Below are 15,790 nucleotides of genomic sequence, written 5' to 3'. Positions count from 1 at the left end.
AGAGGATAGGATAGGATAGACGATAGGATAGGATAGAGGATAGGATAGGATAGAGGATAGTATAGGATAGAGGATAGGATAGGATACAGGATAGGATAGGATAGAGGATAGGATAGGATAGAGGATAGGGTAGGATAGGATAGAGCATATAATAGGATTGAGCATATAATAGGATTGAGGAAAGGATAGGATAGAGGATAGGATAGGATAGAGGATAGGATAGGATTGAGGATCTGATAGAGGATAGGATAGGATAGAGGATCGGATAGGTAATTGGATAGGATAGAGGATAGGATAGGATAGAGGATAGGATAGGATAGAGGAAAGGATAGAGGATAGGATAGGATAGGGGATAGGATAGAGTATAGGATAGGATAGAGGATAGGATAGGATAGAGGATATAATAGGATTGAGGAAAGGATAGGATAGAGGATAGGATAGGATAGAGGATAGGATAGGATAGAGGATAGGATAGGATAGAGGATAGGATGGGATAGAGGATAGGATAGGATAGAGGATAGGATAGGATAGAGGGTAGGATAGGATAGAGGATAGGATAGGATAGAGGATAGGATAGGATAGAGGATAGGATAGGATAGAGGATAGGATAGGATAGAGCATATAATATTATTGAGCATATAATAGGATTGAGGAAAGGATAGATAGAGGATAGGATAGGATAGAGGATAGGATAGGATTGAGGATCTGATAGAGGATAGGATAGGATAGAGGATCGATAGGTAATTGGATAGGATAGAGGATAGGATAAGGTAGAGGCTAGTATAGGATAGAGGATAGGATAGGATAGAGTATAGGATAGGATAGAGGATAGGGTAGGATAGAGGATAGGATAGGATAGAGGATTGGATAGAATAGAGGAAAGGATAGGATAGAGGAGAGGAAAGGATAGAGGATAGGATACGATAGAGGATACGATAGGATAGAGGATAGGATAGGATAGAGGATAGGATAGGATAGAGGATAGGATAGAGGATAGGATAGGATAGAGGATAGGACAGGATACAGGATAGGATAGGATAGAGGATCGGATAGAGGATAGGATAGGATAGAGGATAGAATAGGATAGAGGAAAGGATAGAGGATAGGATAGGATAGAGGGTAGGATAGGATAGAGGATAGGATAGGATAGAGGATACGCTCCACCTCCTCGTGGTGGTCCCTGGGAACACACATAGTTGTGTGTTGCTAACGGAGCGAGGGGTATTCCGCGGAAAGTAGTCCCAATGATGTATGAGGCGATGCCGCGGGATCTTCGGATCCTGGCAGGGCCTCCCTTGCCGGTAAGGCTCACACGGAGGGATAAAAAACCGCGGAATGGGTCCTGCGATAACGACCGGGGAGGTCGCCGCAGGGCCCTTGCCGTAAACCGGTGGTCATGTTTTACCGGAACGGTGGTCTTGCCTTAATCGGCCGGGCCGCGAGGATGATAACCTCTATAAAAATCCCTAATGCCCTAAGCTTAGGTGCGCGGTGAGAGGGTACGTCCTGGCTACAGGGCGCGGCTGGTGGGGTACATCAGCCACTAGCGCACCATCTCTGGATACCTGGCGAACTCCAGTTGAAATTAGCCTTACCCGGGCAAGGAGGCTCTGCCCGGGCGGACGTGTTTTTTCCTGCCAATCTCGTGGGACAGATATGGAATCGTATAATAAAAACCTTGATGTTGTGGGGGAGGCTGCCGATACGGCAGCAGCTGTGGCGGGGAAGAGACGGCAGCGGTCACCGACGGGGAGGGGATGGCAACGATTACTGCCGGGGAGGACGCGGTCGTGGTCATCGCGGACGAGGACGAGGATGGGGATGAAACAATCATCTCCATCTCGAGCTCCGTCGGCTCGATCGTGACGCGCGGGGGCGCGGAGAAGCGGGGCGCGACATCTGGGGTCTCTGACCCCAAGCGTGCCCGGTTAGAGGGGGGGCAGCACACCCGCGGCGGGTCGGTGTCGCGGACGGACCCCGGGGAGGGCTCGTCGGGGACGCCCACCATGGATCTGGCCCTCGGCGGCCGCGCCGAGAGGAGTCAGACGAGGAGGGTGGATGACCTCATCGAGCTGGGTGGGAGGATGCCGACAGCGCAGCTAGTAGGGGAGGTGGAGGAGGCGATGTTGAGGGTGGAGAGAGTCTCCACCGTCTCAAAGGGCCTCAAGGGGGACCTGGCTAAAGACTTGCGGGATTGTTCTGCAGTCGCCAGGGCCCACTGCACCACCTTGATGCAGCGGTGCTTTACCGGGATGGCGTGGCAGGGTAGCCAGGAGGTGGCCCGCCTCCGCGAGCAGAACGCGGCCCTCGCGAAGGAGGCGGGTGACCTCCGGGCGAGGCTCCGGTCAATGGAGGCCGGGCGGCGGGCGAACACCGACAGCGGTCGCCGGGCGGACATGCGCCAATAGGGGAAGCGCCCCCCGCCTCCTCGACAGCGGGGTCCGTACGCGGGGGATGGAGGCGATGGGACCGTCGGGGGAGGGAGCGGGAGTTTTGGACTCCGAAGCCCTGCTTCTCCGGGTCGGCGCGCTGATAACGGCCAGGAACCGGGAGCTAGAGGCCCGGATGGAGGAGCGGTTCCGGACGATTCTGGCCGGGTTGGCCCCGGCCCTCCGGGCGGAGGGTAAATCGGCGCGCGAGGCGACGACGGTGGCTTCTCTGCGGCGACGTCTGTCACCAAGGGGACTGGACCGGTGGTCGTGTCCAACGTGAGGGTGGTGCCCCCCGTTATCATTCCGCCACCGGTCGTCCGGCCTCGTGGATGGAGGTGACGAGCAAGGCGGCGAAGAGGGCCAGGAAGAAGATGGCCGCGGAGGAGGCTGCGGCGAGAGCAGCCGCGGCCGAGGCAGCTGCCGCCGCTTCACGGCTGCAGGCTGCGAGGGAGCCGAGGGCGGCGGGCGGCGCACGAGTGCAGGGCGGCGCGAGCGCGGCGAAGCCCGCCGCCGGGAGGGACGGTGGCCTGGGACGCACCCCCAGAACGGGAGCAGTGGCCATCACCATCCCCGAGAGCTGCAAGCTCACTTATTCGGAGGTGATGGCCAGGGCAAAAGAGAGGGTGGACCTCAAGGCTATCGGGATCGAGTCGGGGGTGCTTCCCAGGCGGTCGAAAACCGGCGGGATCCTCCTGGTGGTCAGGGGCACGGGGTGCCAGGAGAAGGCACGGGCCCTCTCCGGGAGGATCGCCGAGGCGCTTGGGGGGACCGGGGTTAAGGTCTCCCAGGCGGTCAAGCTCGGCGAGGTGCGCGTGGCGGGCCTGGACGACTCGGTGTCGCCCGGGGACGTAGCGGCGGCGCTGGCGGCGGCGGGGGGGTGTTCCGCGGCGGAGTTCCGGGTCGGCGAGATCCGCAGACCCGCCTAGGAGCAGGCGCTGGGCTCCTGTTGGGCCCAGGGCCCCCTCGCGGCCGTCAAGAAAGTGTTGGCGGGAGGCCGGCTGCTGGTCGGCTGGTCCTCGGCCCGCGTCGAGGCGCTGAGGGAGCGGCCCCTCCAATGCTTCCGTTGTTTGGAGACGGGGCACACGCGGGCGACATGCAAGAGCGCGGTCGACAGAGGCGCGATGTGCTACCGCTGCGGGGCGGCGGAGCACCGGGCTTCGGCCTGTAAGGCCGCCCCCAGGTGTCCGCTCTGCGCGGACCTGGGGAGACCATCGGGCCATAGATTCGGGGCCAAAGCGTGTGCCCCGGCTCCCAAGAGGGGCCGCGCGGCGACGAAAGAGAAGGGCGCGTCTGGGGCTGCATCCGCGCAGCGACCGCAGACGGCGCCGGGGGCCCGGACCTCCCAGGGAGGGGACTCTGCAGAGCCCATGTTAGAGTAGGTACTTTTAATCCTACTCCGGTTCTGCAGGCGAACCTCAACCACTCGCGCGCGGCACAGGACCTGTTTGTCCAAGCCGTGCGCGAGTGGGGGGCTGGGCTGGCAGTTGCGGCGGAGCCGTACGCAATCCCCGAACACCCCTTCTGGGTGGGGGACGAGATCGGCTCCGTAGTAATAGTGGCGGGAAGCCGCCCCGGGTCCCCGTCGGTCTCCCTTCTGGAGCGGGGCGAGGGATTCGTGGCGGTGCAATGGGGGGACATCGCGGTTGTCGGGATCTACATCTCGCCGAGCTGTGGCCTCGATCAATTTCGGGGGTTCCTGGGCGGGCTGAACAGCTGCATCGCGCGGTGCAGCGCCCGCCCGGTTCTCGTTTTGGGAGACTTCAATGCCCACGCGGTATCGTGGGGGAGTCCCAGGACGACCACTAGGGGTAGCGAGGTGTTAACCTGGGCGGCCGGCCTGGATCTCCGGTTGATTAACCGGGGATCCACGCCGACGTGCGTGCGTCCGCAGGGGGTCTCGATTGTCGACCTGACATGGGGGACTCCCTCGGCCGTGCGCCGGGTGTCGGGATGGAGGGTGGCCGAGGAGATAGAGATTGCGTCAGACCATACGCCCATCGTCATGGACGTGTGGCCCACCCTCCACGCGCGGGATTCCCGGCCGGGCCGGGGGGACCGACGGCCGCGATGGGCCTTGAAGCGGCTGGACGCGGACGCGTTCGGGGCCGCGGTAGCCGCGGCGACATGGACGGGGCCGGCCCTGTCCGAGCTGGCGCCTGCGCAAGGGGCGAGGCGGCTGCGGGAGGTAATGACGGCGGTGTGCGACACCGCCATGCCCCGCAGCCGGTTCGCCCCCAGGAGGGCGGCGTACTGGTGGTCCGCCGGCATTGCGGAGCTCCGGCGTGCCTGCAATGCCGCGCGGCGTCGGTACGGCCGAGCGCGTAGGAGGCGCGACGACGAGGAGGCGACGGCGAGGCTCGGCGGGGAGTACCGAGCCGCGCTCGGGGTTCTCCGCAGGGCTATCGCGCGGGCCAAGGCCGACGCGTGGTCGGAGCTCGTCGGCACGGTGGACTCCGATCCATGGGGGCGCCCGTACAAGCTTGTCATGAACAAGCTGCGCGCGTGGGCGCCTCCGGTGACGGAGTCGATGGACCCCCACCTGCTCGAGGGAGTGGTGGCGTCCCTCTTCCCGCGAGAGGGGGGACAACTGTGCCGCTCCCATTGGGAACAGGAGCCTCTCTCCTGGTCCGCAGAGTGGGAGGTGTCGGCCGGCGAGCTGGGTGAGGCGATGGCCAGGGCGCGGCGGGTGGGCCGCAAGGCCCCGGGCCCGGACGGGGTGCCGGGCCGCGCGTTGGTCTTGGCCCTGGAGGGGGGACTCGCCGCCGAACTCCGGCAGCTGTATAACGGCTGTCTGAGGGAGGGGGTGTTCCCCACGGAGTGGAAGTCGGGCAGGTTGGTCCTCCTTCCGAAGGGGGGCAAGTCCCGGGACTCGCCCTCAGGGTACCGGCCAATTTGTCTGCTGGACGAGGCGGGGAAGTTGTTCGAGCGCGTACTCGTTGGACGCCTCGTCCGGCACCTGTCGGCGGGAGGGGTCCCCGATCTGAGCGGGGTTCAATTCGGCTTCCGGGAGGGTCTCTCCACCGTCGACGCTATTCGGCGGGTGAGGGCTCTCTCGGAGGCCTGTACGAGGGGGGGCGGTGTTGCGTTGGCGATATCCTTGGATATCGCTAACGCGTTCAACACCGTCCCCTGGGATCGGATAATGGAGGCCCTGGTCTTCCACCGGGTGCCTCTGTATCTCAGAAGGATGATCGGGAGCTATCTCTCCGACAGGGGTATAGAGTATCCCGGCCGGTACGGGATGGTGCGCAGGGGCGTCGTGCGCGGGGTTCCGCAGGGCTCGGTGTTGGGCCCGTTGCTGTGGAATCTTGCGTACGATCGCGTCCTGCGGGAGGAGATGCCTCCCGGGGTCAGCCTGACGTGTTACGCCGACGACACGCTGGTATTGGCCACCGGGAGGTATGCGAAGGAGGCCATCTGCCTGGCGGAGCGCGGCGCGTGGCGCGCGGTGCGCGCGATCCGGTCGCTGGGCCTAGAGGTGTCCGTCGAGAAAACCAGGGCCATGTGGTTTCTCCGCTCGGCCCGGTTGGCGGCGCCTCCCCAGTGCTGGATCTGCGTGGGGGAGGGGATGGTCAAGGTCGGGTCCCAGATGCGGTACCTGGGACTCGAGCTTGACGGCCGGTGGCGTTTTGACCGCCACCTTGAGTCGCTGGCGCCCCGGGCGGAGAGGGCGACCGCTGCGCTCGGTCGCCTTCTCCCGAATCTCGGGGGACCCTGTGGACGGGTGCGTCGTCTGTTCGCGGTGGTGGTGCGAGTTTTGGTCCTGTACGGAGCCCCTGTGTGGGCGCGCGATGTCTTGGCTAGGGGGCGCAGTGGCGGCACACGGTCGCTGCTGCGTCGCATCGAGCGCAGGCTGGCCATAGGCATCGTGCGGGGGTACCGCACCATTTCATACGCGACGGCGATGGTGATGTCGGGGCTGATCCCCCTCGAGCTGGAGGCCCGCGTGTTGGCGGACGTGCATACGCACTCCAGGGAACTCCGGCTCCGGGGGGTGGCCCCGGATCAGGCGCGGCTCATGGTGGATGAGCTCAGGCGACATGCTCGGCGGCACGCAGCCCGGGAGTGGCGCGATAGCCTTCCCGGGACGAGGGAGGGCGAGAGGCGGGCCGTTCGGGCCATCCTCCCGGTGTTCGATCAATGGAACAGGGGATGGATGGGGCATAGGGTCTCCTACCGTGTGACGCAGGTGATGAGCGGGCACGGGTGCTTCGGCGACTACCTGTGTCGCATCGGGAGGGAGACCGAGGAGGCGTGTCACCACTGCGGCGAGCCGCGGGACACGGCGCAACACACTCTGGAGGAGTGTCCGGCATGGGGGGGAGAGCGCCGTGCCCTGCGGCGCGCGGTGGGCCACGACCTCTCGCTCCCGGCTGTCGTCGCTGCGGCAGCCGGTGGCGAGGAGGCGTGGAGGGGGTTCGCTTCCTTCTGTGAGCGGGTTATGCTGCGGAAGGAGGCTGCGGAACGGGATCGGGAGCGTAATCACGATCCCGGCCGAAGGGGGGGGAGGCGGCGCAGGGTACGCCCCGGGGGCGTACCCCCGTTGCGACGCCTCTGACGCGAGCGGGGACGCCCTTCATGATCTCGAGGCGGGGGATCGGATATCCCCTTACACTCGGTCACCAACGGCGTCCCCGGAGGCCGCCGGGCATCTCGAGCGGGGGCTCGGATGCTCATCGGGCGGCCTAACAGGGGGGAAGGCGCCACGTCGTCCGTTGCGTGGTGCCTTCGGATAGAGTAGGTACGGGAGGGGGCCGCGTCCCCCCTGGGTGGTATGCTAAGGCGGGGGCACACCGGATTGACATGCGCGCGCAGAGCACGGGTGCCCCCAGGAGTCTAGGGACGGACGGGGAGGAGTTAGTGGGTATACTCGGCGTTGCACCAACCAGCCGAGGAGTCCCACATAACCCGGACCACCCCCCCCCCCGGGGGGGTTCGGGTATCCGTAACGAGATTACCTCCTCGGAAAAAAAAAAAAAAAAAAATAGGTTAGGATAGAGGATAGGATAGGATAGAGGATAGGATAGGATAGAGGATAGGATAGGATAGAGGATAGGATAGGATAGAGGATAGGATAGGATAGGATAGGATAGAGGATAGGATAGGATAGAGGAGAGGATAGGATAGAGGATAGGATAGGATAGAGGATAGAATAGGATAGATGATATTATAGGATAGAGGATAGGATATGATAGAGTAAACGATATTATAGAGGATAGTATAGAGGATAGGATAGGATAGAGGATAGGATAGAGGATAGGATAGGATAGAGGATAGGATAGGATAGAGGATAGGATAGGTTAGAGGATAGGATAGGATAGAGGATAGGATAGGATAGAGGATAGGATAGGATAGAGGATAGGATAGGTTAGAGGATAGGATAGGATAGAGGATAGGATAGGATAGAGGATAGGATAGGTTAGAGGATAGGATAGGATAGAGGATAGGATAGGATAGAGGATAGGATAGGATAGAGGATAGGATAGGTTAGAGGATAGGATAGGATAGAGGATAGGATAGGATAGAGGATAGGATAGGATAGAGGAGAGGATAGGATAGAGGATAGGATAGGATAGAGGATAGAATAGGATAGATGATATTATAGGATAGAGGATAGGATATGATAGAGTAAACGATATTATAGAGGATAGTATAGAGGATAGGATAGGATACAGGATAGGATAGAGGATAGGATAGGATAGAGGATAGGATAGGATAGAGGATAGGATAGGTTAGAGGATAGGATAGGATAGAGGATAGGATAGGATAGAGGATAGGATAGGATAGAGGATAGGATAGGTTAGAGGATAGGATAGGATAGAGGATAGGATAGGATAGAGGATAGGATAGGATAGAGGATAGGATAGGATAGAGTATAGGATAGGATAGAGGATAGGATGGGATAGAGGATAGGATAGGATAGAGGATAGGATAGGATAGAGGATAGGATAGGATAGAGGATAGAATAGGATAGAGGATAGGATAGGATAGAGGATAGGATAGGATAGAGGATAGGATAGGATAGAGGATTGGATAGGATAGAGGATAGGATAGGATAGACGATAGGATAGGATAGAGGATAGGATAGGATATAGGATAGGATTGGATAGAGGAGAGGACAGGATACAGGATAGGATAGGATAGAGGATCGGATAGAGGATAGGATAGGATAGAGGATAGGATAGGATAGAGGAAAGGATAGAGGATAGGATAGGATAGGGGAGAGGATAAGATAGAGGATAGTATAGGATAGAGGATAGGATAGGATAGAGGATAGGACAGGATAGAGCATATAATAGGATTGAGGAAAGGATAGGATAGAGGATAGGATAGGATAGAGGATAGGATAGGATTGAGGATCTGATAGAGGATAGGATAGGATAGAGGATCGGATAGGTAATTGGATAGGATAGAGGATAGGATAAGGTAGAGGCTAGTATAGGATAGAGGATAGGATAGGATAGAGTATAGGATAGGATAGCGGATAGGATAGGATAGGATAGAGGATAGGACAGGATATAGGATAGGATAGGATAGAGGATAGGATAGGATAGAGGATAGGATAGGATAGAGGATAGGATAGAGGATAGGATAGGATAGAGGATAGGATAGGATAGAGGATAGGATAGGATAGACGATAGGATAGGATAGAGGATAGGATAGGATATAGGATAGGATTGGATAGAGGAGAGGATAGGATAGAGGATAGGATAGGATAGAGGATAGGATAGGATAGAGGATAGGATAGGATAGAGGATAGGATAGGATAGAGGATAGGATAGGATAGAGGATAGGATAGGATAGAGGATAGGATAGGATAGAGGATAGGATAGGATAGAGGATAGGATAGGATAGAGGATAGGATAGGATAGGATAGGATAGAGGATAGGATAGGATAGGATAGAGGATAGGATAGGATAGAGGAGAGGAGAGGATAGAGGATAGGATAGGATAGAGGATACGATAGGATAGAGGATACGATAGATGATTGGATATGATAGAGGATAGGATAGAGGATAGAATAGGATAGATGATATTATAGGATAGAGGATAGGATATGATAGAGTAAACGATATTATAGAGGATAGTATAGAGGATAGGATAGGATAGAGGATAGGATAGAGGATAGGATAGAGGATAGGATAGAGGATAGGATAGGATAGAGGATAGGATAGGATAGAGGATAGGGTAGGTTAGAGGATAGGATAGGATAGAGGATAGGATAGGATAGAGGATAGGATAGGATAGAGGATAGGATAGGATAGAGGATAGGATAGGATAGAGGATAGGATGGGATAGAGGATAGGATAGGATAGAGGATAGGGTAGGATAGAGGATAGGATAGGATAGAGGATCGAATAGGATAGAGGATAGGATAGGATAGAGGATAGGATAGGATAGAGGATAGGATAGGATAGAGGATAGGATAGGATAGAGGATAGGATAGGATAGACGATAGGATAGGATAGAGGATAGGATAGGATATAGGATAGGATTGGATAGAGGAGAGGACAGGATACAGGATAGGATAGGATAGAGGATCGGATAGAGGATAGGATAGGATAGAGGATAGGATAGGATAGAGGAAAGGATAGAAGATAGGATAGGATAGGGGATAGGATAAGATAGAGGATAGTATAGGATAGAGGATAGGATAGGATAGAGGATAGGACAGGATAGAGCATATAATAGGATTGAGGAAAGGATAGGATAGAGGATAGGATAGGATAGAGGATAGGATAGGATTGAGGATCTGATAGAGGATAGGATAGGATAGAGGATCGGATAGGTAATTGGATAGGATAGAGGATAGGATAAGGTAGAGGCTAGTATAGGGTAGAGGATAGGATAGGATAGAGTATAGGATAGGATAGAGGATAGGATAGGATAGAGGAAAGGATAGGATATAGGATAGGATTGGATAGAGGATAGGAGACGATACGGGATAGGATAGGATAGGATAGAGAATAGAATAGGAAAGATGATATTATAGGATTGAGGACAGGATAGGATAGTGGATTGGATAGGATAGAGCAGACGATAGAGGATAGGATAGGATAGATAATAGGATAGGATAGAGAATATAATAGGTTAGATGATATTATATGATAGAGGATAGAATACGATAGAGGATACGATATTGTAGAGGATACGATAAGATAGAGGATACGATATTATAGAGGATAGGATAGGATAGAGGATAGGATAGGATAGAGGATAGGACAGGATAGAGGATACGATATTATACAGGATAGGATAGGATAGAGGACAGGATAGGATTCAGGATAGGATAGGATAGGATAGGATAGAGGATAGGATAGGGGATTGGTTAGGATAGGGGATTGGATAGGATAGAGGATAGGATAGGATAGAGGATAGGATAGGATAGAGGATAGGATAGGAAAGAGGGTAGGATAGCATAGAGGATAGGATAGGATAGAGGATAGGATAGGATAGAGGAGAAGATAGAGGATAGGATAGGATAGGGGATAGGATAGGATAGAGGATAGGATAGGATAGAGGATCGGATATAGGATAGGATAGGATAGAGGATAGGATAGGATAGAGGAAAGGATAGGATAGAGGATAGGATAGGATATAGGATAGGATTGGATAGAGGAGAGGATAGGATAGAGGATAGGATAGGATAGAGGATAGGATAGGATAGAGGATAGGATAGGATAGAGGATAGGATAGGATAGAGGATAGGATAGGATAGAGGATAGGATAGGATAGAGGATAGGATAGGATAGAGGATAGGATAGGATAGAGGATAGGATAGGATAGGATAGGATAGAGGATAGGATAGGATAGGATAGAGGATAGGATAGGATAGAGGAGAGGAGAGGATAGAGGATAGGATAGGATAGAGGATACGATAGGATAGAGGATACGATAGATGATTGGATATGATAGAGGATAGGATAGAGGATAGAATAGGATAGATGATATTATAGGATAGAGGATAGGATATGATAGAGTAAACGATATTATAGAGGATAGTATAGAGGATAGGATAGGATAGAGGATAGGATAGAGGATAGGATAGAGGATAGGATAGAGGATAGGATAGGATAGAGGATAGGATAGGATAGAGGATAGGGTAGGTTAGAGGATAGGATAGGATAGAGGATAGGATAGGATAGAGGATAGGATAGGATAGAGGATAGGATAGGATAGAGGATAGGATAGGATAGAGGATAGGATGGGATAGAGGATAGGATAGGATAGAGGATAGGGTAGGATAGAGGATAGGATAGGATAGAGGATAGAATAGGATAGAGGATAGGATAGGATAGAGGATAGGATAGGATAGAGGATAGGATAGGATAGAGGATAGGATAGGATAGAGGATAGGATAGGATAGACGATAGGATAGGATAGAGGATAGGATAGGATATAGGATAGGATTGGATAGAGGAGAGGACAGGATACAGGATAGGATAGGATAGAGGATCGGATAGAGGATAGGATAGGATAGAGGATAGGATAGGATAGAGGAAAGGATAGAAGATAGGATAGGATAGGGGATAGGATAAGATAGAGGATAGTATAGGATAGAGGATAGGATAGGATAGAGGATAGGACAGGATAGAGCATATAATAGGATTGAGGAAAGGATAGGATAGAGGATAGGATAGGATAGAGGATAGGATAGGATTGAGGATCTGATAGAGGATAGGATAGGATAGAGGATCGGATAGGTAATTGGATAGGATAGAGGATAGGATAAGGTAGAGGCTAGTATAGGGTAGAGGATAGAATAGGATAGAGTATAGGATAGGATAGAGGATAGGATAGGATAGAGGAAAGGATAGGATATAGGATAGGATTGGATAGAGGATAGGAGACGATACGGGATAGGATAGGATAGGATAGAGAATAGAATAGGAAAGATGATATTATAGGATTGAGGACAGGATAGGATAGTGGATTGGATAGGATAGAGCAGACGATAGAGGATAGGATAGGATAGATAATAGGATAGGATAGAGAATATAATAGGTTAGATGATATTATATGATAGAGGATAGAATACGATAGAGGATACGATATTGTAGAGGATACGATAAGATAGAGGATACGATATTATAGAGGATAGGATAGGATAGAGGATAGGATAGGATAGAGGATAGGACAGGATAGAGGATACGATATTATACAGGATAGGATAGGATAGAGGACAGGATAGGATTCAGGATAGGATAGGATAGGATAGGATAGAGGATAGGATAGGGGATTGGTTAGGATAGGGGATTGGATAGGATAGAGGATAGGATAGGATAGAGGATAGGATAGGATAGAGGATAGGATAGGAAAGAGGGTAGGATAGCATAGAGGATAGGATAGGATAGAGGATAGGATAGGATAGAGGAGAAGATAGAGGATAGGATAGGATAGGGGATAGGATAGGATAGAGGATAGGATAGGATAGAGGATCGGATATAGGATAGGATAGGATAGAGGATAGGATAGGATAGAGGAAAGGATAGGATAGAGGATAGGATAGGATAGAGGATAGGATAGGATAGAGGATAGGATAGGATAGAGGATAGGATAGAGGATAGGATAGGATAGAGGATAGGATAGGATAGAGGATAGGATAGGATAGAGGATAGAGGATAGAGGATAGAGGATAGAGGATAGAGGATAGGATAGGATAGAGGATAGGATAGAGGATAGGATAGGATAGGGGATAGGATAGGATAGAGGATAGTATAGGATAGAGGATAGGATAGGATAGAGGATAGGATAGGATATAGGATAGGATAGGATAGAGGATAGGATAGGATAGAGGATAGGATAGGATAGAGGATAGGATAGAGGATAGGATAGGATAGAGGATAGGATAGGAAAGAGGATAGGATAGGATAGAGGATAGGATAGGATAGAGGATAGGATAGGATAGAGGATAGGATAGGATAGAGGATAGGATAGAGGATAGGATAGGATAGAGGATAGGATAGGATAGAGGATAGGATAGGATAGAGAATAGGATAGGATAGACGATAGGATAGGATAGAGGATAGGATAGGATAGACGATAGGATAGAGGATAGGATAGGATAGAGGATAGGATAGGATAGAGGATAGGATAGGATAGAGGATAGGATAGGATAGACGATAGGATAGGATAGAGGATAGGATAGGATATAGGATAGGATTGGATAGAGGATCGGATAGGTAATTGGATAGGATAGAGGATAGGATAAGGTAGAGGCTAGTATAGGATAGAGGATAGGATAGGATAGAGTATAGAATAGGATAGAGGATAGGATAGGATAGGATAGAGGATAGGACAGGATACAGGATAGGATAGGATAGAGGATCGGATAGGATAGAGGATAGGATAGGATAGAGGATAGGATAGAGGATAGGATAGGATAGGGGATAGGATAGGATAGAGGATAGGATAGGATAGAGGATCGGATAGAGGATAGGATAGGATAGAGGATAGGATAGGATAGAGGATAGGATAGGATAGAGGATAGGATAGGATAGAGGATAGGATAGGATAGAGGATTGGATAGGATAGAGGAAAGGATAGGATATAGGATAGGATTGGATAGAGGATAGGACAGGATACAGGATAGGATAGGATAGAGGATCGGATAGAGGATAGGATAGGATAGAGGATAGGATAGGATAGAGGAAAGGATAGGATAGAGGAGAGGATAGAGGATAGGATAGGATAGGGGATAGGATAGGATAGAGGATAGGATAGGATAGAGGATCGGATAGAGGATAGGATAGGATAGAGGATAGGATAGGATAGAGGATAGGATAGGATAGAGGATAGGATAGGATAGAGGATAGGATAGGATAGAGGATAGGATAGGATAGAGGATAGGATAGGATAGAGGATAGGATAGGATAGAGGATAGGATAGGATAGAGGATAGGATAGGATAGAGGATAGGATAGGATAGAGGATAGGATAGAGGATTGGATAGGATAGAGGACAGGAGACGATAGAGGATAGGATAGGATAGAGGATAGGATAGGATAGAGGATAGTATAGAGGATAGGATATAGAATAGGATAGAGAAGAGGATAGAGGATAGGATAGAGGATATTATAGGAAAGAGTATAGGATATGATAGAGGATACGATATTATAGAGGATAGGATAGAATAGAGGATCGGACTGGATAGGATAGGATAGAGGATAGGATAGGGGATTGGATAGGATAGAGGACAGGAGACGATAGAGGATAGGATAGAGGATAGGATAGGATAGAGGATAGGATAGGATAGAGGATAGGATAGGATAGAGGATAGGATAGGATAGAGGATAGGATAGGATAGAGGATAGGATAGGATAGAGGATAGGATAGGATAGAGGATAGGATAGGATAGAGGATAGGATAGGATAGAGGATAGGATAGGATAGAGGATAGGATAGGATAGAGGATAGGATAGGATAGAGGATAGGATAGGATAGAGGATACGATAGGATAGAGGATAGGATAGGATAGAGGATAGGATAGGATAGAGGATAGGATAGGATAGAGGATAGGATACGATAGAGGATACGATAGGATAGAGGATAGGATAGGATAGAGGATAGGATAGGATGGAGTATAGGATAGGATTGAGTATAGGATAGGGTTGAGGATAGGATAGAGGATAGGATAGAGGATTGGATAGGATAGAGGACAGGAGACGATAGAGGATAGGATAGGATAGAGGATAGGATAGGATAGAGGATAGTATAGAGGATAGGATATAGAATAGGATAGAGAAGAGGATAGAGGATAGGATAGAGGATATTATAGGAAAGAGTATAGGATATGATAGAGGATACGATATTATAGAGGATAGGATAGAATAGAGGATCGGACTGGATAGGATAGGATAGAGGATAGGATAGGGGATTGGATAGGATAGAGGACAGGAGACGATAGAGGATAGGATAGATGATAGGATAGGATAGAGGATAGGATAGGATAGAGGATAGGATAGGATAGAGGATAGGATAGGATAGAGGATAGGATAGGATAGAGGATAGGATAGGATAGAGGATAGGATAGGATAGAGGATAGGATAGGATAGAGGATAGGATAGGATAGAGGATAGGATATGATAGAGGATAGGATAGGATAGAGGATAGGATAGGATAGAGGATAGGATAGGATAGAGGATAGGATGGGATAGAGGATACGATATTATACAGGATAGGATAGTATAGAGGACAGGATAGGATTCAGGATAGGATAGAGGATTGGATAGGATAGGGGAAATTATAGGATAGATGATAGGATAGGATAGCGGATAGGATATTATTGATGATAGAATAGGATAGAGGATAGGATAGGATTCAGGATAGGATAGGATAGAGGATAGGATAGGATAGAGGA

Source organism: Halictus rubicundus, unplaced genomic scaffold (assembly GCF_050948215.1).
Source record: "Halictus rubicundus isolate RS-2024b unplaced genomic scaffold, iyHalRubi1_principal scaffold0046, whole genome shotgun sequence".
Taxonomy (NCBI): domain Eukaryota; kingdom Metazoa; phylum Arthropoda; class Insecta; order Hymenoptera; family Halictidae; genus Halictus; species Halictus rubicundus.
Note: the sequence above shows the minus strand (reverse complement) of the source record.